Source organism: Falco cherrug, chromosome 11, assembly GCF_023634085.1.
Source record: "Falco cherrug isolate bFalChe1 chromosome 11, bFalChe1.pri, whole genome shotgun sequence".
Classification (NCBI taxonomy): Eukaryota; Metazoa; Chordata; class Aves; order Falconiformes; family Falconidae; genus Falco; species Falco cherrug.
In genome coordinates, this window is record NC_073707.1 from 19,761,816 (window position 1) to 19,789,566 (window position 27,751).

A 27,751-nucleotide genomic window follows, 5' to 3' on the forward strand; every position below is an offset into this window, starting at 1 on the left:
AAACCTACTGCTTTGTATGAAATATTATGGAGTGATTCATCACAGGGCAATTCGGCTTTAATCCAACTGCAGTTTTATCCACTCAATGATTAAACCTGTCCTGGTTGCTAAAGACCTCCTAATAACAGGACCACCAGTGTTTTGTTTTAAGTTTAGAATATTTAAGCCCCATATCAAGCTATTAACATGAATTGAAGGCTGGTTTATAACATAAGGAAGCAATATAAAGCTATCAGCATTCATTTTGCGTTGGGCAGCATAAAAACTGTCATATTTGCCATGCCACCACCTTGCAGGATAGGTCAGATGAGCACAGAAACTGCATGTACCCACTAGAACACAATTCATCTCAGGAAAGCTTCTGATCATTCCCTGCCTCATCTTTTCATCCAAGCACATCCCCTTCCCAAACCCTTCTCTAGGAGTACAACATTATTTGCAGTACAAGGGGGCAGTAAGCTAGAGGCTTTGTATCTCCAGTGACACCCATGAGTCAGCCCTAGGCCAGATGCCACCTACACAGGTTTATCTCCATTTTCTATTTGGAGCCTCTCATTAGAGTCAACCACTTCTCTGTTGCCCTAAATCCAATCTCAGAGACTCTTTTTCTCACCTACCTTTCTTTCTATCCCTAAAACAGAAACTGCTGAACTGCCAAAGGCAGTACCCATCACTAGAAGCACCTCAGAGCACCCCACCTCCCTTCTACAGCAGCAAACCAGGCACCTTCTCCCCGCACCCCTGTTAGCTTTTATAGCCAGGACAGCTGTGTGACTCACCCATCTCAGGTGAGATCAACCACCCTTAAGGTGACACACCAATGGACCTTATTTTCCAATTTTGCAGTCCCTCCTCTTGGTTTAAATGCACCTTTCGCATTAGGTACAGCCAGATCTGTATGCCCTGTCCTTTCCCAACACCAAGTGAAATCTAAGAGCACTGCAAGTCTGTAAAGAGTCACCATGTAGGAGCCTGCACCATGCAAATGCTTCTTCTGCCCTAATGGCAAGCCTGTTATTGCCTTCCTTGAAAGATCCCACCTTTCAGTTCAGCGTGCGGAGGGTGAATGCAGTGAACACAGAGACCTTTTCGCAAGTGGCCCTGTGAATACTGTGGATCTTGGAGAAAATTTGGGAATTGCTGGCAGTTGTACAAGCATGGAGGAGGGAGCAAAGGGACTTGCAAGGGAATAAGCATCCATCCTTCTGGCAGCTCAGTGTCTGCCAAATATAAGCTTCCCTCCATTACCAGGAAAGCAGCTGGCTTGTGTGCCAGGGAGGAAGCCCTGCTACCTGTGAGCTTTCCCGTTGCTGCTGGGGAAAGCAGCCAGGGCTTTGCACACAGCAGGGCAGACCATCACTGTGCTTTCTCTTGAATTTCCAGCTGGCATGACCTGAGCCAACATAACCCCTTTCCCCAGAGCAGCATGTCTCTGCAGGCTGACTTGCAATGCCACTCCTTGCTGGCAGCACTCCTGCCCCTGGGGTCCGGCTCCAGCCAGGAGGGGGGCTGTCCGTGCCCTGGGGTGCCAATGCCCGTGGAGTCAGCTCTCACAGGATTTTTTTCACCTTGAATTAGTTTGCCCAAAACCAATCGTGAATAAAATGGAAAGTCTCATGCTGTGCAAAAAGTTCCTTCCCATAAAGCAAACATCTACAGATGGAAAGTTTTCATCCAGTCTGATGCCAGAGCTGGGAAAGCAGGGCTGCACAGCCACACCAGGAGCAAAAACCCTGCAAACTGCTGTGCCCCGATGCGGGGGAGAGAAGGAGACAGTTATATGGGAAACAAACAAGTGTGGCGCACAATCACCCTGCAAAAGTCCCATTTACAGTTGTCACCCAGCACACCCCAGGATGCAGTCCAAAGTGCAGGTCTTGGGCTATGTAACCTGCACAGGCTGATAACGTGCCACCATTTGAAAGGACCCCCACCTTTTCAACTCCATCGATTTTGTATATTTAATGGCTTCAAAGACACTTGTGCTAATGGGCTAAATCTTACCTATCGAACAAGATAACCATCACTGCGCACCAAAGCCTGCAGCAAAGTCAATATTGACAGAGCTGCCCTGGCTGCATCCTGCCGGCTGGGACTCCCAGGTGTGCAGCGAGGTTCTCCCCCAGGAACCACTCAGGTGGGGACCAGCAGAGATTAAAAAACAGGAGCCGCAGAGTGTGTTAGACAGGAACTGTGACAGCAGCATGGGGTTTCGCAGTTCCTGAGACACAAGCAGCTCTGTTGGCTACCAACATATAGGAAAAGTTGTGCATGTAAATCACTTTCAGGCCAATGTATGCATTATTGGTTTTAATAATCAGATGCAAATGGAAAGAGCCACCCAGTAATTATCCCCACGTTACATAAAACCACACACACACCATAGGACATGACAACTCTGCTGATGGAAACAGTCTGTAGCTTCACTTTCTCTTTTTGCCTCATGCTATTTTTCACTTGTTCCTCTATCCCAAACACGTGTTCAGATATCTTCCAAGGGCTCAGAGGCTGTCTTTGCAAAACTGCCAGGCAGAAAGGCCAGTCCCTGGGCGTGCAGACAGTCCCGCTGGAGCTGGGAACATCACACCTGGTTGTGGTTCACCTCTCACTAGTCACTCACAGCATGCTGCTCACAGTCCGGGATTAAGGCTTCGTGGTCCTGCAGCGTGCTGGATGTCAGGGTCAGACACGAGACAACCAGAGGCAGGAGGCCTGGGAAAGGAAGGGCAATGTCGGGTGGTTTAAGTGAGCGATCACACACTGCAAATAGCAAACTTCGAAAAAAGCAGCTGCTACAAATAGTTTGCAAGCAGCTTCTGCACTAAAACAGCACTTGAGCAGTCCCAAATGATAAATGTTGAAAGGAAAAGTCGGTTCAAAGAGAAACACTGATCCTCCTGCAGGAAAAGAAAACCAAACAACTTGGGGGGAAAAAAGAGATAAAAATCAGAAACAATTAAAGAGCAATGGTTATTGAATATACTACCCCTGTGATTAGGGCTCCTGAATCTGTTTATCAGGAGTGGGATGGGTGCAATGAATATTGCATAGCCCAGAAGCACCCGAATTGTTGATGAATCCTGAAGGGCTCTGTCAAAACAGAGCCTGTCTACAAATGGAAATCCTAGTGTCCCTAGCATTATCAGCTGCTCCACACAGGAAACCTTGAGTGTGAATTTCATGGTAAACATCTGCCTTCAGCATTTAATTCTCCCCTTCAGAGTAAAGACAGGAGAAGTGAGTTTGTTCAGCCAGAGCCTTTTCCGAGTCCACCATGGAGAACAGGATTTGTGATGAGATCTGTTTTCAGGCTGGACTCAATGGTTAACCAGTCAGATTAATAAATGCCAGAAGGAGGAAATAACAGGCAAGCTAAATAGAGGAGAAAAATGTCTCCCCACCTGGCCAGATAGCAAAGTTTACAAGAATTCTGTGCCTTGTGGATAATTCTCCCCAGCTCTTATTTAAAGTTGTTTTAGAAGAGGTGATTGCAGCATCTTTCCAGTACAAAGGTGGTGGGGTTTTCCATGTCAGCATGTTCCTGGAGGATCCCAACCATTTCCTTCTCTCTCCCCACTTCCTGGTGGAAATGAAAGATGGGATACATGCCAGCTGGCAGGAGTTCTTACATCAGCAGTATTATCTGATGAAGGATGGTTGGTTATAACACAACATTTCTTTTGTTTCATGGGAAAGTATTATATTTTTATCCATTTATTGTTTAATTTCTCTGTATTTTTTTAATTACTTCACAACTTCTCATGGGAAATGCCTGTTATTTTTCCAGCTGCTGCAGAACAGAAGTACCCAAGCACTTGTCTGAGTTTGTAAGGAGCTGGAGAGCTGCGCACTGCAGAAAGGAGGGGTGATTCTAGGTACGTGCAAGAAAACTAGTGGAGCATCTGGTGGATGGAAGTTTGGGAGAAGCTTTTCATTCCTGTGATCCACACTAACCTGTCTCCTGTCCTTATGTGAGGATGGATTTGAGTATTTAGATAAGAAAACCTCTCTCTTTCATGCTTGGGAACAGAGTTCAAAGTAGTTACACAGAGGTGCAGGGACACTCATGCTGCTGTCTAACTCTCTAGCTCAGGTATCACCAGGGTCAGATGATGGTCCTCCTGGGCCATCTGTCCTGGTGATTACCTTGCATTTTGGGAGCACTGTGCTGTGCTCTGTGCCACAGTGACAAGCTCACTAGCAACAGTTCCCAGTTTCAAGCTATCCAGTGTATTCACACACACTGCCATCACAGCACTGCCCGCAACACAGAGCACAAAGATTTAGTGACACTGTTAATCGGGTTAAAGTCATGCAGGTAAATAGTGACTTAGTCCTTACACATATAATACTGTCTTCCAATTCTGTTGCAGTAGTCTCCGTATAAAAAGCTGGAAAAGCAAGAGACTTAACATGAAACTGAGCCTGTTCCTGCAAAAATTCCTGGAGAGTTTAGACTAGTGGAAATGTGAAAATATGCTCCATAAAATGGAAAAAAAATCTGCTGCTTTGTAGAGATTTTTCTCCCTACACTGTCTACTTTTGAGTATTTCAGCCTTCTCTCCCAGGCCAGAGTAACAGATGGCTTCTAAGACACGTTGCTGACTCTACCCACCAAGATACTGAAACTGATGAACCAAAGGGAAGCCAGTGGGAAGTAATTCTGGGACTCTGTGGGCTATTTCTGCTATACAAAAGCCTATTGCTCCAGCTCTGTCTGTAACACAAATGCAGCATGCCCCATCCCTGCATCCAGCAGCCGCCACGTGCTCTGCCCACACAGGGGATGATGGTGTGTGCCCGACGGGCTTGGCGGGGACAGACTCCTGGCTGGGACAGGCTCAATAAGGCTCTTGTCTTATTCCGGCTTGTGCTCAATTGCATCCTGGAGCTCTGGAGCACTCTGTTCATCCTGACACAAACCTGGGAATGAAAAAAATGGTAAGGCACAGGGAATTTTTCTGTATGATCAGAAAGGATGTGGGGAATGTACCGCACTCTTCCAGCTCAGAGACAGCTGCTAGAAAGGAAAGGATAGAAACTGTTTAATAACTATTGTTTACTAAGGCCCCCAAATATCTAACAATAAACTCAACAGTAAAGTCAAAAAGGCAAAACTCAAGGTGTTTTACCTGCACTGCCAGCTGCTGCAGCACACAGAGAGACAAAGCTGGGTGTTTAATGGGGAGACGATGCTGACCTTTAATGCTGCTGAAAAGAATGGTTGTTCTGTAAATAAGAAAGGTGCTGCTGAATAATATATTCTGTGATCTTTTTTCTTCAGGTATGTGAACAGCTTTTGATTTATTTTCGTATACCTATTTGAAATATTTCTGTAGACTGACTGAGCCTTGGTTTGGAAACAGTTTTGCAAGTTCAGTGCAAACACTTGATATTCAAAAATTAGAGCAGCCTTGTTATGCTGGATTGGACACCTAAGTCAGGTGTCATGATTTCTTTGGCTAAATGAATGCAAATTTTGGAAACACTTCAAATGGTCCTTTTTATAGGTTTCAAACTGGCTTTAGGTAAAAATTTGCTAATGACTTAAAACTGACCATGCCAGTAAGCTCATTTGCTAAAAATGCAACAGAAAATGAGTACAAAAGGATAGCAAGCACTGCAGTCAGCTGAAATGCAGGCCTGAGCAGACTTTGATGCTATGGAGATCTCTGGCTGCACAAAAATTCAGATTGTCCTTTCAGCAGCATCCTTTCCTTAGCCTGTCATTGCTACAATGTGCTGAAATCTGCAGCATGTCTTTAAGTCACACAGCTCTGAGCGTCGTGCAGCTCTATCATCACATACTGTTACCACATTGGATGTATAAAGCAACAGTGAAAATGCATGGAGCCTGCAACAGAAAGGTATTCCTGCCTCAGAATGTGCTCCTGAACTTATTTTTTCTTTCAAACAAATTAATCCAAAGTATTAGTCACTCTTGCCAAAGTCTTGATCTGCCCTGCTACTGGTGACACACACATGCCTGTGAAGCATGAACTCCAGTCTTGCAGTAGTGCCTGGATGTCACCTTGCAGGCTGCAGCTCTTCCATGTCACCCAGAAATTTTGCTGACTGTAGCTTTAGGCACCTTGCCTGCCTTTCGTTTCAGTGCACAGCACCCACCTCACTAGCACTCCACACCGCTATACCCCCCACCCCTCAGTCCTATGGCTGCACAGGACCTGCACCAGAACTGAACCGTGAGTCAGGAGTTGCACAGATGCTCATACAGTGAATGCACATTTTACACGTTCAGCCTAAAAATATAGCTGTGCTGAAGTCCTTTTGAGGCTCTTTTCCGTGAGCACTGTTTGCTCTCCATTGCCTGGCTGCAAGGGAAGGTGGGGAAGCCCATGAAAACATGAGATGACAGGATCTACTACAGCACTGCAGCTCTTTCCATAAGCACCAAAAAACCCACGGACAATCTATAGAAGGTTTCCAAGGACAGAAAATAAAGGAGCAAAACCTCAATAGCAATGAAGAGTTGTAAGATCTCTGAAGGAAAAAAGCCTGTCCTCCTCAGAGCCTCCGTCCAAAACCACCCCTGCCCTCCGCACCCCCTCAGTCCCTCGCAGCTGAGCACAACGCTGCAAGCCAGAACAGTCCTGCATAAGAAAGGGGCTGTAGCCTGGCCTCGGGCTGTCACCCCTCATCTAGAAAGGTGATGTTCAGGGCCCAGATGGCCCCATTCATACAGCCCCTGGCTGGCCCTCAGTGACACAGGGAGCCAGACGCATCAGGGAGAGGAGCTGTAGGTGCAGCAAAGGCCACATTTGCAGTAAAATCTTCTAAGCACACATTTTATCTCTTAGTCGCGACAACAAGCTCTTTTCCTTAGACGTGTACTTTTTTTTTTCCCCCCTCCAGTCTATCTGTAAAAACATGAAGTCTTTTTTGTGACACAGTGGAAACGAAAGCACACAGAGCCTGATATTTAAAGCTTAAGATATATTGGCTTAATCCTGTCAGAACTTTAATGTAGATTATATAGGGACAGGCAATGACCAGAGGGAGGGAGAGAGGTGTAAATAATCCAGAGGAGTGTGGACTTGTTGGCAGGGTGGATTTATGCCCTGTCTTAATAAAGTGCCCTTTCATCTCTGGAACCTGGGCTCAGAAGCCAGTCTAGACAGGAATTAATGGGGCTCCTTCTCCACTTACAGTTCTCAAGGTTTCCCCAACACCCAGTGTTCTCAAATACAGCGGGGAAGTGCAGATTTACAGGATACACCATGGGCTCAATCAGCCATGGATACTACTTTTCGCAGTGAGCTTTTAAACACAAGCTCAGACCATTCACCCGAGAGGGTCTGCTGCTCAATTCACTTGAGACAAATTCAATTCACTTAGTACAGCCTCTTCATGTGATTGCCACCCTAAGGTGAAGCCAAGCAGTTGGAAGCCTGTTGCAAAGAGATAGATGTGGACTAGGGCATGGCAAGACAAGAAATACCAGTGTGAATTGCTGTGGACCAGGACTTGGTTCTGCCTGGACACCATGCCCAGGAACATGAGTTACTCAAGGCAAAACAGCACTAGGGCCTGCAGATGCCGAATTGCATGAAATCTCCTGTGGTGAAGGAAAATCACTGACTTCTTTTCTGCTTGCAGTGAACCTTCCCTTCTGTTTGCTTATCCCTCTTAGGGGTCCAAAAGCGTAGGTGGGGATGGAGTATTCAAAAGCATTTCTTAGTGAAGGGTCAGGGATTTTACTGGAGCATGCAGTCAAGAGAAGCAAGGAAAGCTATGAGCAAAAATGTACACATCCAGCCTGATTTACAGTATTTAAGCAAAATTCTCTGGACAAAAGTTTGTTAGGGTTTATAATTTTTTGGACCCTTTGCTGTTCCTGGGAAAAGGACACATCTTAAACTCTCATTTCCAGCTATGCAGAAGGACCCCCAGATGCAGAGACATTCAGCTCCTAATTTTACGTCTGTTTCATTTTCAGCAACAGGAGACAGGGAGCAGCAGGATACACTGCCGGCTATTAGGCAACCCTTTTATTATGTAAAATTTGCATCTTGTCTAAGTACAAGGACTCCAACAAGTAAAGACAGAGCCAGTTAAATAAAAGGAATTGGAGAACAAAGTGGTCTCTAAAGGCACAGCAAGAGGTAAGAGCCCACTGTATTCAGTGATGGACAGTGTGACAGGTTCTCTTCCCAGGGTATTTCTTCTACAGCCATTTGGGCAGTACAGATGGAGGTGGCCAAAGAACTTCTTTCTGGGAACTCAATAGCCGTCTGCTAGGCAGAAAGGCTAGCCCACAACTATGCAATTTGTAAACTCTTAAATTTAAGACATGCAAAAGTCACAGGCAATATATAAACAGTCCTCTGCATGATATTTTATTCTGTCTATAAAGGCTAGCACTCAGACTGAAAAAACACTGACTTCTCTCATAGGTGCCCTGGGCTGCCCAGCATCATGCCCAGGGCAGTAGGAGCCCTCTCCTTCCTTCTCCTCTTCCTTGCAGGGTCAGTGCGTATAAAAGTTCAGGGCACTGTTCCGTCAGGCTCCCGTGCCTAGGGAAGGAAGGATGGCAGAAGCTTTTGTGCTTGAGGAATGATGGCTGTGGGAGCATGAGTAATAGGCACAGCTCTATCAGTTATATAGCAATTGCTCTCTTTGCCCCAACCCAGGAATCTCTTGGGACTGCCACACAAAGCAGAGGCTGCTACCAGAGAACACGATTAAATGAGCTCCGGCCAAAATGCAAGCTAGCTCCTGGCTTGGTGAAAAGCAATGCTTCCTCCCCGTGCAAGACCCAGCAGTGGGATCTTAGGCGAGGAAGCGCCCAAGCTCAGCCAGCTTGCTGCGGGAGCACGCACCTTTTGGCATCTGCTGAGCTGTGCTGTCTATCTCAGGTGGGACTCAGCTACAGCAGGAAACGTTCCAGAGGTTAGAAGCAAAGAAGGGTGTGGAAGAAGATCAAGGGCTTCTTTGTCATGCAGGGTTTTGCACATTTGTAGAATTCATTAGTAGAGTCTGATAATAAAGAGCTGTAATAAAGTGCATTAGACCACCGCTGTGCCTCCCGAGCTGTGCAAAGCTAGCCTGCGGCAGGGCGCAGTTAGGTTCACTTGGCTCGTATCTCAGTCTGCAGCCAGAGCGCAGCGTCTGCCTGGTAGCAGGGGAGGTCCAGAACAGACGAAGCCTTTCTGCCCTGAGCAGAGCTGATTTCAACCCGTACAAGCCCGCTCTCCCAGCTGTGTTCTCCGAAGCCACTCGCCTGGGTCAGCCGTGACTAAGCTGTGGCACGGAGGAGCGCAGGCAGTAACGCGTGTGCGGGGCGAACCTTCCCTCTCACTGCTCCAGTCCCAAGCTTTTGCCACCTCCATGGAGGCTGGCTGTGCTTCTTTCTGCCAGGTCCCACTCCACAGACAATGTATAAGCTGGCACAGGTTCTTTTGAGATTGTATCGTGGATGCCCTGGTGTGTTCTGGGCTCTGTGCTGGCCAGCTTTTGGTTCCCAGCTTCAGTCTCGCCCAGGGGTGGGTGCTGTGGTGTGGGAAGAGCGGAGCCAGGGGAGCAGTGCGGGTCTGCAGAACAGAGGGAAAATCCCCCATTGCACACCCGCTCCTGAGAGCTTCTCCCCTCTGCGCTCACATCGCAATTTAAAACTTCCCAGTCCCTGTACGGTAAGGAAGACACAGAGAAGTGGATGGGAGGTGGATGGCATTTCACATAGTGGGACAACTGGGAAAGTCCCAGGGCCTGACGTGGCCCAGCACCCTGTGGGTGGCACAGCTGGCCACGCTGCGTGCACCTGATGAGGGTCTTGCTGTTACCCCCACAACACTCCACTGCTCTGCAGCTCTTTCCATCCACCCAGGGAGACTCCATGCTGTCCTGGGGATGTGTTAGTGAAGGACCAGCCTGCAAGGTCTCTATTTACAACCCTTTTGGCACCTGCAGCTTTTCTCACCTGCAAGACCTAGGGCACTTTTTCACACCATTGTCCCTGCAGTTTTTGAGCCCAGGTAGCTGCCATTAGCACATGCACACAAGGCAGCCTGTCCCCTGTCACTGCAGATGGGAAGCTGTCACCTGGTGCTCCAGCACCACCGACATGCTGTCCATGTCCATCCAGCTCTGCCACCTGCTCGGCGCAGGGCTGGGGGGCCGTGCTGGGGGGTGAGCCCTGTGCTGAGTGGGGACAGGAGGGCTTTCTAAGGGGCTTTCTAAGGAGCAATTTGGGCCTATGACCCCCCAGAGAGCATGGGCAATTTACACAACTGAGCAAGACGCCGCCCATTGTGGGGCAAAAGGGACTGGCTTGAGCTCTCCCCGCCACCTGCACTGACCCCTCCAGTGCCTTGCAGATGCTAATCGGCTGTGGGGGAGGCTGCCTCCAGACCCAGGAATGCCCTGCAGTGAATCTTCCTGGCTCCCTTAGCTCTGACAAGCATCCATCAAGCAAGACTCAGGGCTGTGTGTCCCCAGTGCCTGCAGGCATTTTGACCCCAGCTCCTGTGTCAGACACAGTGCTGCTGGGCTCTTGCAGTACTTGTAGGGAGAAGAACAAGGGGAAGACACGGAGTGAGGAAATGTGAAGACATCTAGAGTGTGATAAACCTGGGGCTGGGTGGGATGGACCCTGCACCATAAGGAGACAAACACGGCCTGTGTCCTGGGAGCAAACCCGGTCCAGCAGAGATAGATAGCTGTTTTCCTCTGGGTTGGCCAGGAGAAGCGAGAGGTGCTGCAGAAGACGTGATGCTTTATAAACCCTGCACACTCAGAGCCCTCCAGCCCATCAGGCCAAGGTAAAGGGACCCATGAACAGGGAGTCCCATGCCCACTTTCTTTACAATCCCTTAACAGCCCTGACACTTCAGTCCTACCGCTAACTGCCCACTTACCTTTGAGGACAGTCACCACTGACTCCCACTTTCGATCAAATGAAGGTGTCAGAGCCTGCCAGTGAGGGGGGTGTGGGTGCTCCCTGGGGGTGTCCTTCAGGCTTCACAAGGTGCTGTTCCAGTGCTGGCAGGCTGCCTTGGGTACAGAATAATGACAGGGCAGGATCCCAGCTCAGGGGAAGGGGATCTAGGTTATCTGGGGAGGGAGAGACATGGTAAATATCAGTGTTTGAAAAAGGAGCGTGGAACCATGGATCCACAGCACACGGGAAGCAGTGGAGTCTCCCCAGAGAGACCTGCCTTCAGCCAGCTGCAATTGAACCTTTGGTCCCAAAGGAGCAACCATTTCAGGAGCTCGAACGAATGTAAGTTAAAAATTACTGTTAATCACTGACCCCTGTAATGCTGAAAGTGCTGCCCAATCAAGGAGGTGCACGCATGAAACAAAAGCCTACAATTCAATTCCAGCAGTGATTAAATTGGCGGAGGTTGTGTCCTGTAACGCAGCATTACGGAAGACAAAGCAAACAAGATTAACCCACATCGACAAGGCATTTATCCAGGCTAAGAAGAGACCCACACCACAGCACCTCTGTCCCACAAGTTTACACCAGTCCACAAGAGTCTAATCTCTCATGGCCTGTCAAGCTATTAGGCAAATCTCTGGCTCTCATTTGCCTAATCCAATAGCCCCTAGCTTCATAAGAAAGACCTCCTAGGGGGCCTTAACAACCACGTTTGTTAGGCCTTATATAAGTAAACAAAGCTCTGAAAGCCAAACAGCTTCCTCTTGCATCTGGGATCTCAACACCCTCTTAACCTGGAGATAAAGCCAACCACACTCAGGAAAGGAGGATATGTTTCTAACAGGTTGAGTTCTGCCTCCACAATAAGCAGCATCTGGAGGATTTTGCCATCAGTACAGCTCTACACTTCACAGTCTTTGCAGAGGTGCCAGGTGCCTGATTTTATCCCAGAACCGTCGTATCATCAGGGATTTATTGCACAGCCAACAGGGTCACAGCGCTCATTCACCTTTCTGCCAGCTTCAGCGGAGGAATAAGCAGTGTTAAAGCATCCTTTCAAGACCAAGATGCTTTGTATGCAGCACAAGCATTGTGAAGAGACCAAACGTTTTTACTGGACTGTACATCCAAATCTACAAATGCTTTCTTGGAAACCCTCTAAATATTTTTCTGAATTCAACCACTGGCAGTGATAGCTCTGACATTAAACAGAGTGCAGGTGTTCTCCAGTCCTTGGATTTTAGGACACCACCACCTCTGCTCTAGGGATATATGTCTCCCTGGTGCTTTGGCCAAGGATCCAAACTGTCTCAAGGCTCTCTGAATCTCCCAGGGTTGAGAGCTACTCTTATCTCTGACACATCATTAACAATGCCCTTGACAATGTGGTTTGCTCCAGACAAGCAAATCTTTAGGGAGGGTTCAGGCAGATGAATAGTCACTCAAGGCTTGGCTGCCTACCAGTCTTAGCCAGGCCTCCAGGGCTTTGGAAACTAAGCTGAAAATATCACAAAAAAAAGTTTCCTAAGGGGCCTTCCCATACAGCTCAAGCGAGGCTGGGGTCAGGAAGCCATCATCACATTTTCTCCCACTTCCTCTACAAAGAGCATTTGCAGAGGCAGAGCAGATAGAGCACACTCTAAGGAGAAACACATGGCCAACAACACAGAGAGGTCCACTGAACAGGGACATAAGGACAAACACCTCGATGGACCGTGGACTGATACAGACAGGCACTGGAGTGACAGAGACCCCCCCCCCCGACTCTCCCGACTTCCCTACTGCCTTACCCTGACCCTAGGCAATTTGGACATGAGCAGATTGTGGAGGTAGCAGAAGAGTTCTCTGGAGAAGCCACAGGCAACACCTCAAGATGCAGGATGAGCCTTTGCTATGCTGTCAGTGCTACCCCTCTCCATGCAACTGTCTTGACACTGTACAGTCATAGAGGGGGCGCATGTATTTCCAGAGCTGAGTGTGGGCTGGCAAATCCGTAGGGATGGGGAGTACCGGCAGTCAAAGTCTGATTGCCCCAGGCATGATGGAGGTTGGCTGGCTGGGTCCTTACCTCTGTAGCATCATCTTTCTAGGCACTCACACAAGTCTGCAACACATGGAGAGTAAAAAAGCACTTCACTCTTCCACCCCACACACGACAATTTCAAGGGAGCGGGCAGGACTGAAAAATCAGCATTTTAACTTTAAAATGTAAAAAGTCTTCAAGAGTTCTTTTGGCCACCTGAATCCCCAACGTCTGCCCTTGCCCAAGCTCCAGGCATGTAGATACGAAACATTACGTGTTTTCCAGCAGTCCGGAGCAGGGTTCCCTCAGAGACTGGTGGTGGGCAGGGACCTGATCCAGAACTGTAAATCCTTCACATCCACCAGTTGAACAGCTGTTCAGGTTAGGTTTCATTTATATGCAAAGCAGTTCAGCCATCAGCAAGGATCCCTAATGATGCAAATCAGTCGAGTGTCATCTTAGCGATGAAAGTCAAGGGAGCCGTTACTTGCTTGAATCCAGCACATTTCAGCAAAAGTGCCATTTAGTAAAAGAAAGGGGTTCTTTGCTGTGGTGTATGGCCCACCACCCTCAGTCACTTTCCAGCTGAGATCACAGCTAAATCGCTTATCTTTACATTTTCATACAAATCTGATTATCCTTGAACAGCTAATTGTTTCGTAAGTGTCACTTGGAAGCTATCCATTTCCAGCACAAGTAAAGAAATTGCACTATAAAACTGTCTACCTTCACCATGACTCACTTTAGCACGTAGGATGAATATTTGGCACTCTTCACTTCTTCAGATTAACTCGCATATTTATTTTGGAAGAAAGAAATGGACGGCTGTAATTCCTTCCCATCAGAATTCCTCATATTTACTTAGCTTATTGAAACTTTTTTAATAGACCTTACAGCATGTAAGTATGTTATATACTGACTGCTGATGAAGGAGACATTCACCTCTCCTTTCATGTAAAGAAAAAGCAGAAAAATATCTAGGAGAGTGTTTGATACTTTGTTAAGAGAGTCAATAAACCCTACAGATTATGTCACCTGCCATGAAGAAAGGTTTCATCCCTTTGGCTGAGGCCATGGAAACATCAAGAGAGGACTTGCATTCAGTGTTTCCTGGATGGAGCGTGTGTTTCTCTTCCAAAGTGAAATTCTAACATGCTGCAATTAAATTTCTTAAAGATCTGTTCTGAGCTAGGCTAGGAAAACCCCTGAGAAAGAAAAGAAGGTTTTGGTCTTCAGAACGTCAATTTTCCAAGGACCGGAGTCATTAATAAAACTCTTGTAAACTATAATCAAACGATCATTTCCATATAACCGCAAAATGTTTTTCCCTATATAAAACAGATATTTCCTCAGCTGTTCACTCAGTCTGATGAGAAAGGAGTTATACACCTTTGCAAAAGGATATAATTTGGCCTGTGGAAAGAATTTCTATGTATCCTCCCATGTGACCACATACATTAGCTAAATGTTTTTTAAAAAAACCAGCAGAGTTTAGTTTAGCATCAGTTAATTATTTTTTAACGTTTATTAACACCTCTGGAATACAATCTAAACCAAAAAAGCAATGCTTTTCTAGGCGGGCCTGATCTAACTGTCATATTCAGGAGCTGAAACCAAGAGGTCTGATTTCAGTTTTGCTTTCTGCCACCTAAAATCCTGTAGGGAGGAGGGAATGCAGGAAGAAGAAACAAGGAAAGTTGTGGGTATGCCTGAAGCGCCATTGGAGATCCAGGAAAAGGAGCATCCCTTTTTCCTTCATGCTATGTTTACTTGGTCAAATCACTTATCCCAGTCTGCAAAATAGGTTATTAATTATTGAATGGCCAGTGCTTATATTGCTCTGCAATTTCTTCAAGTGGTATATCATTACCAGAAAGGTTTGTATCAAAATCTAATGTTTTTGTAAATGTAGGTGAAACAAATCTATCCAGTGACCTAAGCGAGGACTTGAAAGCCATAGGAAATCAGAGGTACTTCATGCAGGCTGGAACCTTCTGCGCTAGAAGACTCTGCCTGTGCAAGGAGCTACATGCCCTCCATCCCTGTCAGCTGAAATGAGGGCTGTGGGTGCTCCTCCCTCCCTAGATCAAAGCCTAAATTTGTCAATTAGGGAAACAAATTTAGGTACTAGACATCTCTTTGTGAGTTTCAGTTCAGCAATCACTTTATTACAAGTAATTTAAGTATTGAATGTAGTGCAATTTCAGTAATTTAGCAAAGTACGATGACGGATTAAAGTGCCTGGTGATAGACGTTTATTTCACCTTCTGAAGCACAATTATTATGCACTTTACTCAATAATGGTGTCTTGTTCCAACTAAAATACATGTTGTGCAACTCTTTAAGCCGTAGAATCATAGCAATTAGAGAGGGAAATAGCTGATTAGGTCACTGATTCCAGCCAGTTGCCAGCTCATGATTGCTCCCTGCCCTGTATTGGCTAGTTGCACCCAAACTCCTCGTGTTTAAGTGTTTCAGTGATGATGATAATGATTTTAAAAAAAAAAAAAAAAAAGTGGCTTCAATCACAAGTGAAAGATTCAGGCTTTTACTGCAGAAAATCCTGTATATTCACAGTGGGAAGGGTCTGAGGGGTTTTCACCTCTTAGAATCACAGAGGCTGGAAAAGACTTTTGAGATCAAGTCCAACTGTTAATCCAGAACTGCCAAGTCCATTCTTATGGCAGATGGCTGAATTACTTTCAACCAGAATGTTCTCCAACAACCTTTTTCCATGGAAGCAATTTTGCTGAAAAAAAATCCCAGTTTCCCTTCTAAATGGAAAGTGCAAGTCCTGCTTTTCAGTCTGAAATTCCTCTTGCTACATTTTGACTCATGACAGCTCAATATTTGGCATTTTCTAAAACAGAAATGAAAAGAAAATCAAGTCTGACTGAAGTTTCAACTCAAGAAAAGCTACAATTTCTGACCTGTACTGGCAGAGGGTTGATTGGGATGTGGTTTAAACTGCTTTTTTCAGGGAGCTCAGCCACCCAAGTCATCTCACCACTCTGGAGACCAGGGCCCTCTCTGCTATCAGAGGCTAGGTGCTTCTCACCACATCCCAGAGCAGGGGAACAGAGCAGTCATACAGAGCCTAGCATTTTATTATGTGTATAGATATACCTGCCTGCATTTCCCATGGAAACTGCACTTGTGGTGCTGGCTTTGTGCCTTCTCCATGTTTACCCATGGGTAGTATCCTTGAGAGCAGGTGCAACCTATGGAAACAGCACATTTTAAACAAATAAAAGACAATGTCCTGCGAAAGCAAGCTTTCAGCATGAACTCATGCTAACAGCAGGCCAGAAAAATTTGTGCTGTGGAGTCACACTCATGCAAACATTGAAAAGACAGACCAGCAGGGAGCTGGATGTGCAGTCAACACCACAATGGTGTGGCCATCCCTTCCAAGTGTTGCCCAGCTGTGGACAGGCCAGTGAGGCATTGCCAAGGCCTGGCAGTTCTAGCAGCGTGCTCAGGGTTTGCCTTACCACCAGCACTGGCAGAGGACATGACATTCAGACACAGAATATGACAAGCTCTCACTCATGGATAAGCTCAATTAATGAGTTAAAAAAGAAAGAAAAGCATGATTCTTCTGGACAACTCAGCCAAGCAAGCAAAGCCACAGCATCTATCACGCACCCATAAGCCCAGTCCTCACTTCATTCTCCAGCTCAGGAAGCAGCTTATTACATGCTATTGCAGTCAACAGACTGCTCCTGGTGTAAAACACTCCTCCGTGCAAGCTGGTATTAAGCTTAGCCCTACGATGTGCTTTTCACCTGTATCTCACCAGCTCCCTGACCCTTTCTGCCTGGTTATCCTCCATTAAGGATATCTTATAACTGAGCTGCACACAGAAACAAGAGTACAAAGATGCACTGGTATAACTGACCCAAAATTATGCACCAAACTACTCCCGTTGAATTTCAGAGGTTCCGAGGCTTTAGCCACAGTGTGAATGCCTGTGAATCTGGAGACAGGGAGGGGAAAAATAAAATCCCCTGGTGCAACTGTCGGGTGTCATTCAGCTCCAGCCATGAAATCACAACATTTACTTTGTAGGGCCATGCCTGTGTCTTGTCAGACGCACAGCCTCTCACAGCACAGGAACAGGCTCTGTTCCCAGCTCTACCACAGACTTCCCGCATCTGTCTGGAAAAAAATCACTGAGAAGCACATCTGAAAAAATGTTACACGCTCAGCTCCAGACATTTGATCTAACACCTGGCCTAGCTCTCAGCGGCACTGGACACTGCAAACACTGTTGGCTTCAACTGGGGCACTTCTAAAATCCAGACCTGATGGGCAATGAGGATGGAGGGAACATCTGCTTCTTCACTGCGCTACACAGACTTCACACCAAGGTACCTTTTCAACAGAGCTGTGTACAAGTCAAACCAGTTAAACTAGTGAACACTTGCTCTTTGTTCTGCACACATGCCAGAACATTAAAAACTCTCGCAGTTTGGCACCAAAAAGACAGAGACCCAAAGCTAGCGACTGCTTTTGGAAACAGGAGCCATAAACTCTTTTACTTCTGTTTTCCCACGTGTAAACAGGGGATGCCAATTCCTGCCCGCTACTTAGGACTCCCAGGCATTTGCAAAGCACTGAGGGCATCCTGTAGACAACATAAAAGCAGCTTGCAGTACTTCTTTCTCCATCTGTTTTTAAAAATCAGTAAGGTGCTGGCTGGACACTAGTAACATTTGCTATATCAAGCACAAAATAAGACATAGTTGCACAGGCTATAAAAGAAATTACTGTTGAGCATGCTGAATGCAGTGGCTGCTTTTTGACATTTCATCCTGTGCATTATATTCTATCCTAGACAAGGAGTATGTGTATGGAAATAGCTGAACACCAGAGATAGCTTTAAAGGAAGAGAAACATAAAGTTTCAAGAGTGTTTCTCTGCCTTGCTAGACTTTTTTTGCACATAGCTCTCCCTGTAGAAGTTTGAGGAGGAATTTGCCTGTGATAGTATTTGCATTTGACAAGTGCCTTCCTGGAGCAGCATGTCTCTGTTGCACGCACTGCTATACACGGCAGACCTGAGCACGCTGCTCTGCAGCAGTGGTCTGCAAGAAACGAGCATGGGACCTCACGCTCCAGCTATCAGTCGTCTGGATGTGTTGTCTCAGCTAAGTAGGCAGAAACATGCTAGTTATTCACTGCTGATCAGCTCTGATGCTGTGATTTTGCTGGTGCCCAAGGAGCCATATCGTCCATTACAAGAGACCTGGGAACGGGCTTGATGAGCGGTGTCTGCTGCTGTTGGGAGAAGGGCAATCTTGGAGCTCCTGCCCTGGAGCTTGCGGGCAGGAAGGATGCAGATGAGTCAGGCAGCACATGTCACTGTCACACTCCACCAAGTCTGCTGGGACATGCCACAGCCAGGGATCTCTCCTCACTGGGGCTTTTTCAAATAGTCAAATAGAAGTGAAATGTCAAATAAAATAGAGTAGGAAAAGAAAAGTGGTATCTTGTTTTCCTCTGGTTTCTTTCATTCCCAGGAGTGTCTGATGCGTCAAAAGAGTGGCGATGTTTCTGAAGGCAAACCTTTTTAATAAACGATGCAGCTACTTACTTTGCAGAAAGCCAAGATTTGTCACGAAGCTGTTTTCAAAGTAACACAGCATATAGCAAAGACAATCATAGGCAGTTTACTGCATGACACTCCACTCCATTCGTCTCAGAGGAAGAAAGACCTTGTTTGACCCTCTCAGGATTTGAACCTGTAATGCCACTGAACCAAGAGCTTTGAAACCTGAAGCTCAGCAGTTTTCTCCCTGAAGATAAGACTAGGTTTTCCTGTTCTCCATGAATCACCAGAACCCTGCAGACTGCTGTGGAACATGAATTCCCCACTGCACAGGGAACACCAGCATCTGTACATCCTGTCAGCAAAGGTGACCAATGCGACTGTGCCATCCATGACACCATCCACTCCTGCCGGTGCTCCCAGGTTGGATGCTGAAGATGGGTGAATGAGATCTTGTGCATAGGATGTGTACTGACTTCTTAGTGTTGCATACCTGCATGCTGCTCCGTTGCTCACATCCACTTCAGCTTCCCCTGAGGCATCTGACCAGCAAACAGAAGTTTTTTCCTTGCCTACAAAAACCAGTTTGGCCCATGCTACCTCTGCTACCTGTGATAGGGTATGCTGTTGATTCACCAGGAGCAATGTGTGTGCATCCAGAAGCAAGTGGAGGGGTCACCAGTGCCATCCCAGATTTACACGATTTCAAGCAGAAGATGACAAACCTGGAGCTGACCTGGGAGCCCTGCTTTTTCTAAATCCTCTTTACATATCCCAGGACCCTGGCACTTCTCCTCCAGCTGAAAATGCAAATACAGAGACAAATGCAAACTTTACAGTCTGGATCAGCACGTTGTCTCCTCTGGGGACCATGACCCCCATCAGTCTGACTGACTGATGTAATAGCCCAGCATTGCACCAGCAAAGACCTAAGAGACAAGCCCCAGGGCTGCACTATCGTTATGAGAAAAACACACTGAATTGCTCAATAGATCCTACGATGATCTGAAGGTGGAAGGACCTCCTCGCTTTTGTTTGCTGCTCTGCTGAATATCACACCCATGAACAGCAAACCCATGCTGATGTGAAAGGGCTGCAGCCGCTTGGGGCATGGGGCCATCCTTGGAGGCAGCAACCCTGAGCCGGCTGCGTGCCGCCATCCCCGTGCCGTCAGGCAGGGCTGGCTCTGGAAACCCAGCTACTCCCTCAGAATCGTGGCAGCGAGCTGAACCCAGAAAAGCACTCCGGGGTTTCCAAGGGGAGAAGCGTGCAGTTGTTGACAGCATTTTCCCCAAGTGTTACCCAAATCCGCAACAAGTTGTAACAGGCTTGTCATAAATCTGCCCTGTCAAACCCTCCCTGGAAGAGTCTCTCGTGACACCCAGGAGGGCAGACCTCCTGCCCTGGAGAGGAGGGAAGGAGGCGGCCGAGGTGGATAACCAGACACTTGTGTCTCTCCCCGCTGCTGTGTGCTCCAAGCAGCCTGCCACCGGCACGTCTTCGCAGGCCGGACACCCTGGGAGGATGGCTGCCCGCCAGGCAGGCTGTGGGAGCTGGGCGCTCTGCCTGAGACAAGGCCACTGGGAAGGAGAGGCTGCCTCCTGCCCTGGGTGATGACCCCCTCCCTGCTTTTTCCCAGCTCCTCTGGCCACCCGTGCTGTGGTTCGCAGGCCCCCTCTGTAGGTCCAGAGACAGAAAACCCTTCTTCCATCCCCAGGGAGAAGCACTGCCCTTATGCACAATTAGGTGAGCAACTGTCTTCATCCTGCCTGCAGGTTGTTTTAAAGATCACATGTTCACACCAAACAACCTTGGAAGGGGGACGGCGCGGGTTGTATCAGGCTTTACTCTGCAAGAGGAGGAGGTTGCGATTAGAGCACAGGATGGGGAATTAGGACAGCCAGGGTGGCATCTCTGCAGACAGACTGGGCAGCCCAGCAGGCAGGGTAGCAACCCACATCTGCGTGAGCCTGATCCTGCTTAGCTCAAAGCCTCTCTGGTGAGGTCTCCCATGCTGCACTGATGCTGTCACACTGGCACAGCGTGTCTGTGGGGGATCTGCAAAGCAGCTCTGAGACAGACTTATTTTCCCTCACCAACTGCCCCACTTTTACAGCTGAGCTGAAGTAATAAAACATTTCCTGATATGCTGGTGTCAGGAAGTAACATTCCTCTTCCCATTTTGGTGGTCAAAAGCACTGGAAATACCAAAGAAACACAGGTAGCTCCCAGGAGATTTTCAGCTGCAGAAGTGACAAAGTCCTGGGGTGAGGAGGGGGATTCAGGCCAAGCGGGGCTCCCAGATCAGCTTCGTGCACTCCAGAGAAGAGCATCTAAACCAGACCTGAACCACAACGTGGAAGCAATTTGCAAAATGCAGAGGCCAACCAGCTCTGCTTCGGCACAGAGACAGCAGAGTACCTGAGCACACAACCTGCCAGGGAGGTGCCAGCAGCATCACCCTCCTCTCCCCCTCTGCCAGCATCATCTCCCACACAAGCAGGTGAGCGCAAGCAGGGTGAACGCCTGTACCTCCAACCCCACGAACCTGGGGTCAGAGCAGGCTGCTGAGAGATACCTGTGCCTGCCCTGCTCCAGGTCCCCCACACTGCTGCCCGCAGGGGAGCCAAACCAGGGAACGCTGGTTACTGACGGGGCTTTAGCAGCAGGAAGAATTAGAAGAGAAGCTTTCGTGGCCTTGGATCTTAATGAGATTCATTGCCAAAAAAGCCCAGGGTCTCACTGCAGTTTCCAAGCAGAAAGAGATCACCTGAGGACTTTGAAAGAGAAAGAAGAGGTACTTCATTAGCACTTCAAGAGCAGAGCTCAGCAGGAAGGGAGAGAGGAGAGTTGAGCCCAGGTCACACATATATCAGGGCAGCGTTTTGCTCCATCTGTGGTACGGACGTTCGAGTATGCTGGAGTCCAGGTTAAAGGAATATGCACTTGTGCATGTTCTTCTATAAGCGAGATGCCACTTAAAGGTCACACTGAAACTGGCCTCTCTGTGATTCCCTAGGAGTAAAACAGGATTTGCGGCTATAGTAATTAAAGAAAAAAACACCAGAATTACTGTTTAGGCTGCACATAGCCTGGGATCTGGTTTCAGGGGCTTTGCAGGGACATTCCATGCCACTTCCAAGGACTTGTTAAAAAATACTTCATACCAGCAGAGTTCTGTGGTATTTTTTTTCCTGCTAGTCCTGCAGGCTACCACGGGGAAATTCACTAGCAGGATTTCTGTAGGACTCTGACTCACACAGGAACTTTTATTACTGCTTTTAAATATTTGACTGCTGGCAGAAAAGTTATTAAATGTTTTACCAGACGTGGCCAGAAACTCTTTATAAAAACATCTTGGCCTGGCATAAAGCATATGTCTCTACTTATCTCTGCAGCATGTGCTCAAAGCTTTCACATGTCCCCTGGCAGTGGAAGAAACTTGGGACCTTCATGCTTGTAGGCTGTGGATAAACAGAGCATCCAGTGTCCTGTGCTCGTGTGAGTAAATCTTTGGGTATGCAAACAGTCCTGCTGCAATAAGCAAGGTATATCAAATTTGCAGGAGTGAAGAGGCCGAGGCCCCAGTACAGACTTTGGGTTATGGTACACATGCACAGCTCTATGGCCTGATCCTGCCAGGATCTGTCTACTCAGCCACTCAATCCTTACTCAAGGGATTAAGCTGTGCGAGGAGCTCTTACTCTTGCAAGTAGTCCTATTAATGTCACTAGGTTGGGTGACGTTTTCAGTACTGCGTGACAATGTGTCACTTTGCTCAAAGCCCTTTCCCCTCCATCATTGTTTTTTCTCCCTTCATCTTTCTCACATAAATTAAGATGAAACAAAGAAAAAGCATCCCACAAACCAGAACAGAGATGAACTCCATCCCAGCGCTGCATGGAAGAAAGCATGAATAAAATCACTGCCTATTTCTGCTTTCACAACAGCAGTAAATCAGGATGTTCTGCTAAAGGGGCTGTTCATCAGAAGTACTTGTGCCTGTATTTTGTTGCTCTACTCCCTGATTATTTTGCTGTGTGATATAATGATCAAAAGCAGTGGATTATCACTAAAAGCGCCTGCTGCTTACCTGCTTAGATAGCTGTGTCAGGAAAGGAACAAATACAGCTTCAACTTGTCTTCATCCTGGAGCTGAACGCACCTGCAGTGGTGATAAACACAAGTGGGTAAGTGGAAAGAGACAGGATCTGCATGGCAGAGGCCGAGCAGACTGGAAGCAGCCCCATTCCTACTGCATGGCGCAGGGATATGCCCAGAGTGCCGCCTCCTGCTTTATGGGGGTTACCTCTGCAAGGACCAGTGCTGGTACTGCTAACCACCTAACGTCACCAGCTCAGATCTGCTGGAGATTTCATGCTCAAGCAGCCCGGCTTGCGCTGGGCTCCTTCCTACCCTGACACCAGTGCTGGAGCAGAGCAGCTTGGAGCTAGCTCAGGGCGGTCCCTGCGGGCTTCGCTGTAGCCAAATCTCGTGCATTACAGAGCTGTCAGCGAAGCTGAGCTTGGGTGTAATGCAGGGGAGATTCAGGCCCAGCCTCTGATCTGCACCATTTCATTGCAGATTAACCTCAAATTCCCACATTTCAGTGCCTTCTGCTTGGGTGCAGACGGCAGGATTGGGGCCTGCTGGGCTGGAGGTGCAGAATGACCCTTTGAGAATTCCAAAAGGCTCACAGGTGGCCCTCCTGGTGCAAGCCCTCCCTGCCCCCAGCCACGCGTGTGCACCGCACCGGCGCACACCTTCACCAGCTGCATCCGAACCGTCGCTCTTGCACTTGCGTGTCATCACGGACACCCACGCGGGCCCAGTGGGAGCGAGCCACGAGCCCCACCGCATCCATCTACCGAAACCCGAGGAGGAGGATGGCTTTGGGTTGCAGGCTGCTTCCTCCCACAGGTCTGCAAGCGCTCTGAGCAGCCCTGCACGTCCCAGGGAGCCAGGCAGGGCAGAGCCCGCTGTTAGCAAGGGCCGCTGGTGCCCTCTGTTGTCACAAAAAAATACAGGAGCCGCTGAGAGCACGAGTGGGACGTGCCACCCGGGATGGGGTGCAGGGCACCCACCTCTGGGCTGCAGGTGCTGGGGCAGGGCTGAGCCTGGCAGCTCCCGGGGAACGAGGCAGGCTGACAGTAAGAGCTGGATGGGTTTAGCTTTGGGTTTGAGTGCCACTGGCACCCACAGAGGGCAACTTCTCCTGCAGCTCCTTCGTGTCCTCAGGGATCTGCTGCATCGGCCAGGGGATCTCAGAGCACCCCAGGACGTTGTTTCTGCCTTCCTAAACAGTTACAGGGCTGCGTCAGAAACAGTCCATGGACGTCACAGCCAGGTTTCTCAACTAAATAGTACACAACAGAATCCGTATTTCCTTTAAGAAAGGAGTGTGGGTTATCAGTGGGTGAGGGCTGATGCCTCAGCACATGCGGTGGCACTGAGTAATCTCTGCTGAGAACAGGGCTCAGCCCCTGCTGCTCAGCTCAGTGAAAAACTGCCAATTCACACACCGCTTTTCACAACGCAAAATACCAGCACGTTCCAGCACCAGCTGCTCTGAGCATTCCCATGGGCTGGGCCCAGGATCATACATACCAAGTGCTTGCAGGGCTGGTATGCAGGGAACCTCACCCGCAGCCCTGGTGCTGCTCTGTCCCCTCCCGCCTTCACCCTGCAAGCCAGGCCACCAGCCACAGGGACACGCAGCGCTCTCCTGGGCTGGCTGTGGGATTTCAGAGTGCCTTCCTGGAAACCCACATCTCTGAGATGCACTTCATCAGCAGTGAAGCTGGTCCCACCGTCTGCTGTGTGAGGCTGGGGAGAGGGCTGGCAGGCAAATCGGGTCTGAGTTAGGGTTACAGGGCCAAGTCTAGTCCAGCTACTCAGAGAGTGCCTCTTTTTGTCAAAGATACTGAAATCTCCAACACAGGGGGCTACATGAGGAACAATGTCCCTAAATAAATCTCATCCTAAATATATGGCTTGTGATTTTCTTATGGTCCTGGCCCAGAGACCCCCAGTTTGGGCTCTGGAGCCTGTGGCCTCAAAAGACTCATCTGACAATCCAGCATACAGCACCAATTCCCCTCATCCTCTTGAGGGGCAGCATGCCTCACGCCAGCCTCCAGGCAACAGCAAAGCCCTGGGCATCACTCAAGCACAAGGTTCTGGGGTCCGTGAAGGTGGCTTGCAGCCTCCCACCCCATTCCCCAGCACAGCAGGGAGTCTGCATTCCCTACTCACCTACTAACAGGGGCCCAGCCCAGCTGAAGACATCTGTGTGTCTTGGAGAGTCCTAGGCTCAGAGGCTTTTCAAGGCTTGCCGATGATATGATGATACAGCCAACACCTTAAAAATTAATATATGAAAACAGGGTCTTAATGGGAGTAGACAGATTTGACTCTATACAGAGCAGAACAGACATCAGTAAGAAGTGACTGGTTTTCACCTCCGCAGCAGCTGTAATTTGTGCGCACACACAAGGCAGCACTAGTTAATTAATATTTTAATACTAATATATTTAGTACCTATGACAGAAAACATCCTTATGGTCTCTAAATGTTTGTGTAATTAAGTCTTAACGTTAACTGTTATTGGAGATGAAAGAAAAAAATGCTACCCGGTCAACTTGGCATAAGTTTTACTTTTTGCGAATTATCTCTGGTAAGATGCAATTTATCTGTATTTGTTATTAAAAATAGCTGCAACAATTGCAGCCTCTGATTGCTTGTTAACTTCCTGCTAATAACGGCAGCTCAGGAGTTTCAGGTGTTGTGATTATGTGCTGTATTTGTGCAGTTTGGGAATGGTATTAACAACATACAGGAAATCTCTCCTAAAAATCGCATTGCTTCCTTCAAATCCCACAAACACTCCTGCCTCCAAAGACCTCATCCCAAATATCTGTGGGAATTACAGGCTAAGGAGCCACAGACACAGCTGGGGCAGCTCACCAAGCCCTAAGAATGAATATCAATCAAATACTGGGTGGTGCTGAGCGTTAAGCACAGATGACCCTCCCCAGAAGTCACAGTCTTATCTGAGAGGGCAACAGGACTCAGTTTTTCACCAAAGGCAAGTTTTTCACACAGGCTGTCTTAAATTCTGCATCATTGCTCGAACATTCAGTCATACAGCAGAAATGCAAGATAATATAGTGATCTGGACTGTTCTCTGGGTTCTCCTGAGAATAACCGAGAGCAGACCTTATCCTTGTCATGCCAGCTGCTAGGCTGGACCCCAGCCCTCCAAGCAGACAGAGCCCCTCTGCATGGGCGGCACTGCTTACGGCAGAGGCAAGCGCTATCAGCCTGTACAGCCTGCCTTAGGAACTCCTAGATCAGCACAGTCTATTTTATTTAACAATCCCATTTCCTTTTCCTGAATTTCTGGAAAGAGCCTGGCATGGCTCCAGGTTTTTCTCTCTAAAGCGCAGCCTGCTTATGGAAATAAAAACATTTAGAAAGGGATTGGCCGCGCTAATTGGCTGAACACCTCCAGCAGTGCCTAGACACTCAAGGAGTAGAAAGAGGTGTGGAGCTTCACACCTTCTCCTGTAACCACAAAGACAGTCTGTTTCCAGCGCAAAGTATCTTTGCTTGTGTGTCGTCTCCCCTAGCTGCCTCTATCGGTCCGTACCAATTCCCTGCACAGCGGCGGGCAGGGGCTGCCCAAGCTCCCAGGCCCCAGCAAGCTGCACGCACGCAGGGGGATAACAAGGTTTAGGAAGGATTGATTTCATGACAAACCCCGTGCAGGAGCACAGCACACGCAGTGCTCTGCCTGCTGTAGACCACACAGATACGCGGAGCTCCTTGCAGTGGCCCCAGTATCATTTAGACCAAGTAAAAGCTAACATAATAAATAACAAATCGCTTAATTGCATTGTGGAATTTGGGGGCCTGATCTCATAACAAAATCTTTGTGGACTCCCTCATGCATCTGTGCAAACCAGGTAGGAGCAGGCAAACTGCTACAAGGATGCTGTTATGGTGTTACAATAACATCTTCAGGATGTTTGTGGCTCCATCTGGATCCACATCCATTCAAAGTGCACTCCAAAGAGCTCATCCATTACAATAATTTACAGAGGGGAGATGAGAGAAGATAGAAAAACCCTAGCTAAAACTATGCAAAGAAGGATCCACAGTTGCTCCTGCACGGTCAAGGTTGCTCTCTGTGGTTCGTTTGAACTTTCAGGGTCTGAGGGAGATGCGACTGCTCAGCCTGGAAAAGAGAAGGCTTGGGGGGATCTTATCAATGTGTATAAATATCTGCTGTAAGGGTATAAAGAAGCTGGAGCCAGGCTCTTCTGAGTGATGCCCAGTGAAAGGACAACAGGCAATTGCATAAATTGAAACACAGGTTCCACTTAAATCCACAAAAAAAAAAAGAAAATACATTTTTACTGTGAAGGTGGCCAGACACTGTAATAGGTTGCCCAGAGAGGTTGTGGAGTCTCCATCCCTGGAAATATTCAAAACCCAACTGGACACAGCACTGGGCAACCTGCCCTAGCTGACTGCTTTGAGCAGAGGGTTGGAATAGACAATCTCCAGAAGTACCTCTGACCTCGACTGTCCCTTATTTCTATAAGGAGAGATTAAAATTGGAATTAATGGAACATAAAAATATCTCAAAAAATTGGAAGAAGCTGTTGAATGAGGCATGCCACAGGTACTTCAATGGATGCTTAAGTGAAATGTTCTTGGCTTACAGATGTTACAAGATAACTGTGCTGTGCTTTTTCTGTGCCCCGGGAGCCAAAAAGGGACCAAAGGGAAGCCGGCAGTCATCAAGCAGAGTGCTTTCACCTCTCAGGCTGCTTTCTTTCTGAATGGGAGAGTCAAGCCAAGTCATTGCTAAACATACATTTTTAGGATGATCATCCTGAAAACTGCATTTTTCAAAATAAAATTTCATTTAACCAGGAATATTTATCCTGTGCTTCTTTCAAATTAACATGCTACACACAGCCTTTGGCCAGTGCTGTTCATTCTGTTTGACCCTGTACTTCTCCTGGAAAGCAGGTTTGTGGGCTTTAAGATTCACAGGTTAAACACACAGTACAACTAGATATCTCCCCATTGCAGGCAGAGAAAAGCACAGAATTCTTGGCATTTTAATCACCTCATGAGGATCAATCGATGATTTTATGCTTTTTTGCAGAGAAGGACAGGACAGGGAAAAAAATCACATATATCGATTCCCAGCCATCAATGAAATGAATAATAGGGTGAAATGTCCTATGTAAGTTCTTTGC

At 47.8% G+C, this 27,751-nt stretch overlaps 1 long non-coding RNA gene across 4 annotated transcripts in view; it reads right to left on the bottom strand.

Moving 5' to 3' along the window:
- Positions 1-2,310: 2,310 nt before the first annotated feature.
- LOC114017113 (uncharacterized) overlaps positions 2,311-27,751 on the bottom strand; it is a 48,978-nt gene continuing 23,537 nt past the window's right edge. For 2 of the 4 annotated variants that reach the window (XR_008734529.1, XR_008734527.1), the window contains 3 exons: positions 24,732-24,837; positions 22,570-22,641; positions 14,466-16,144 (listed from right to left, as the gene is read on the bottom strand). This is a non-coding gene — a long non-coding RNA (uncharacterized LOC114017113). Of the gene's footprint in view, positions 2,713-14,465; positions 16,145-19,913; positions 21,492-22,569; positions 22,642-24,731; positions 24,838-27,751 lie in introns of those variants that run through there. The other 2 variants (XR_008734530.1, XR_008734528.1) reach the window with 2 other exon arrangements.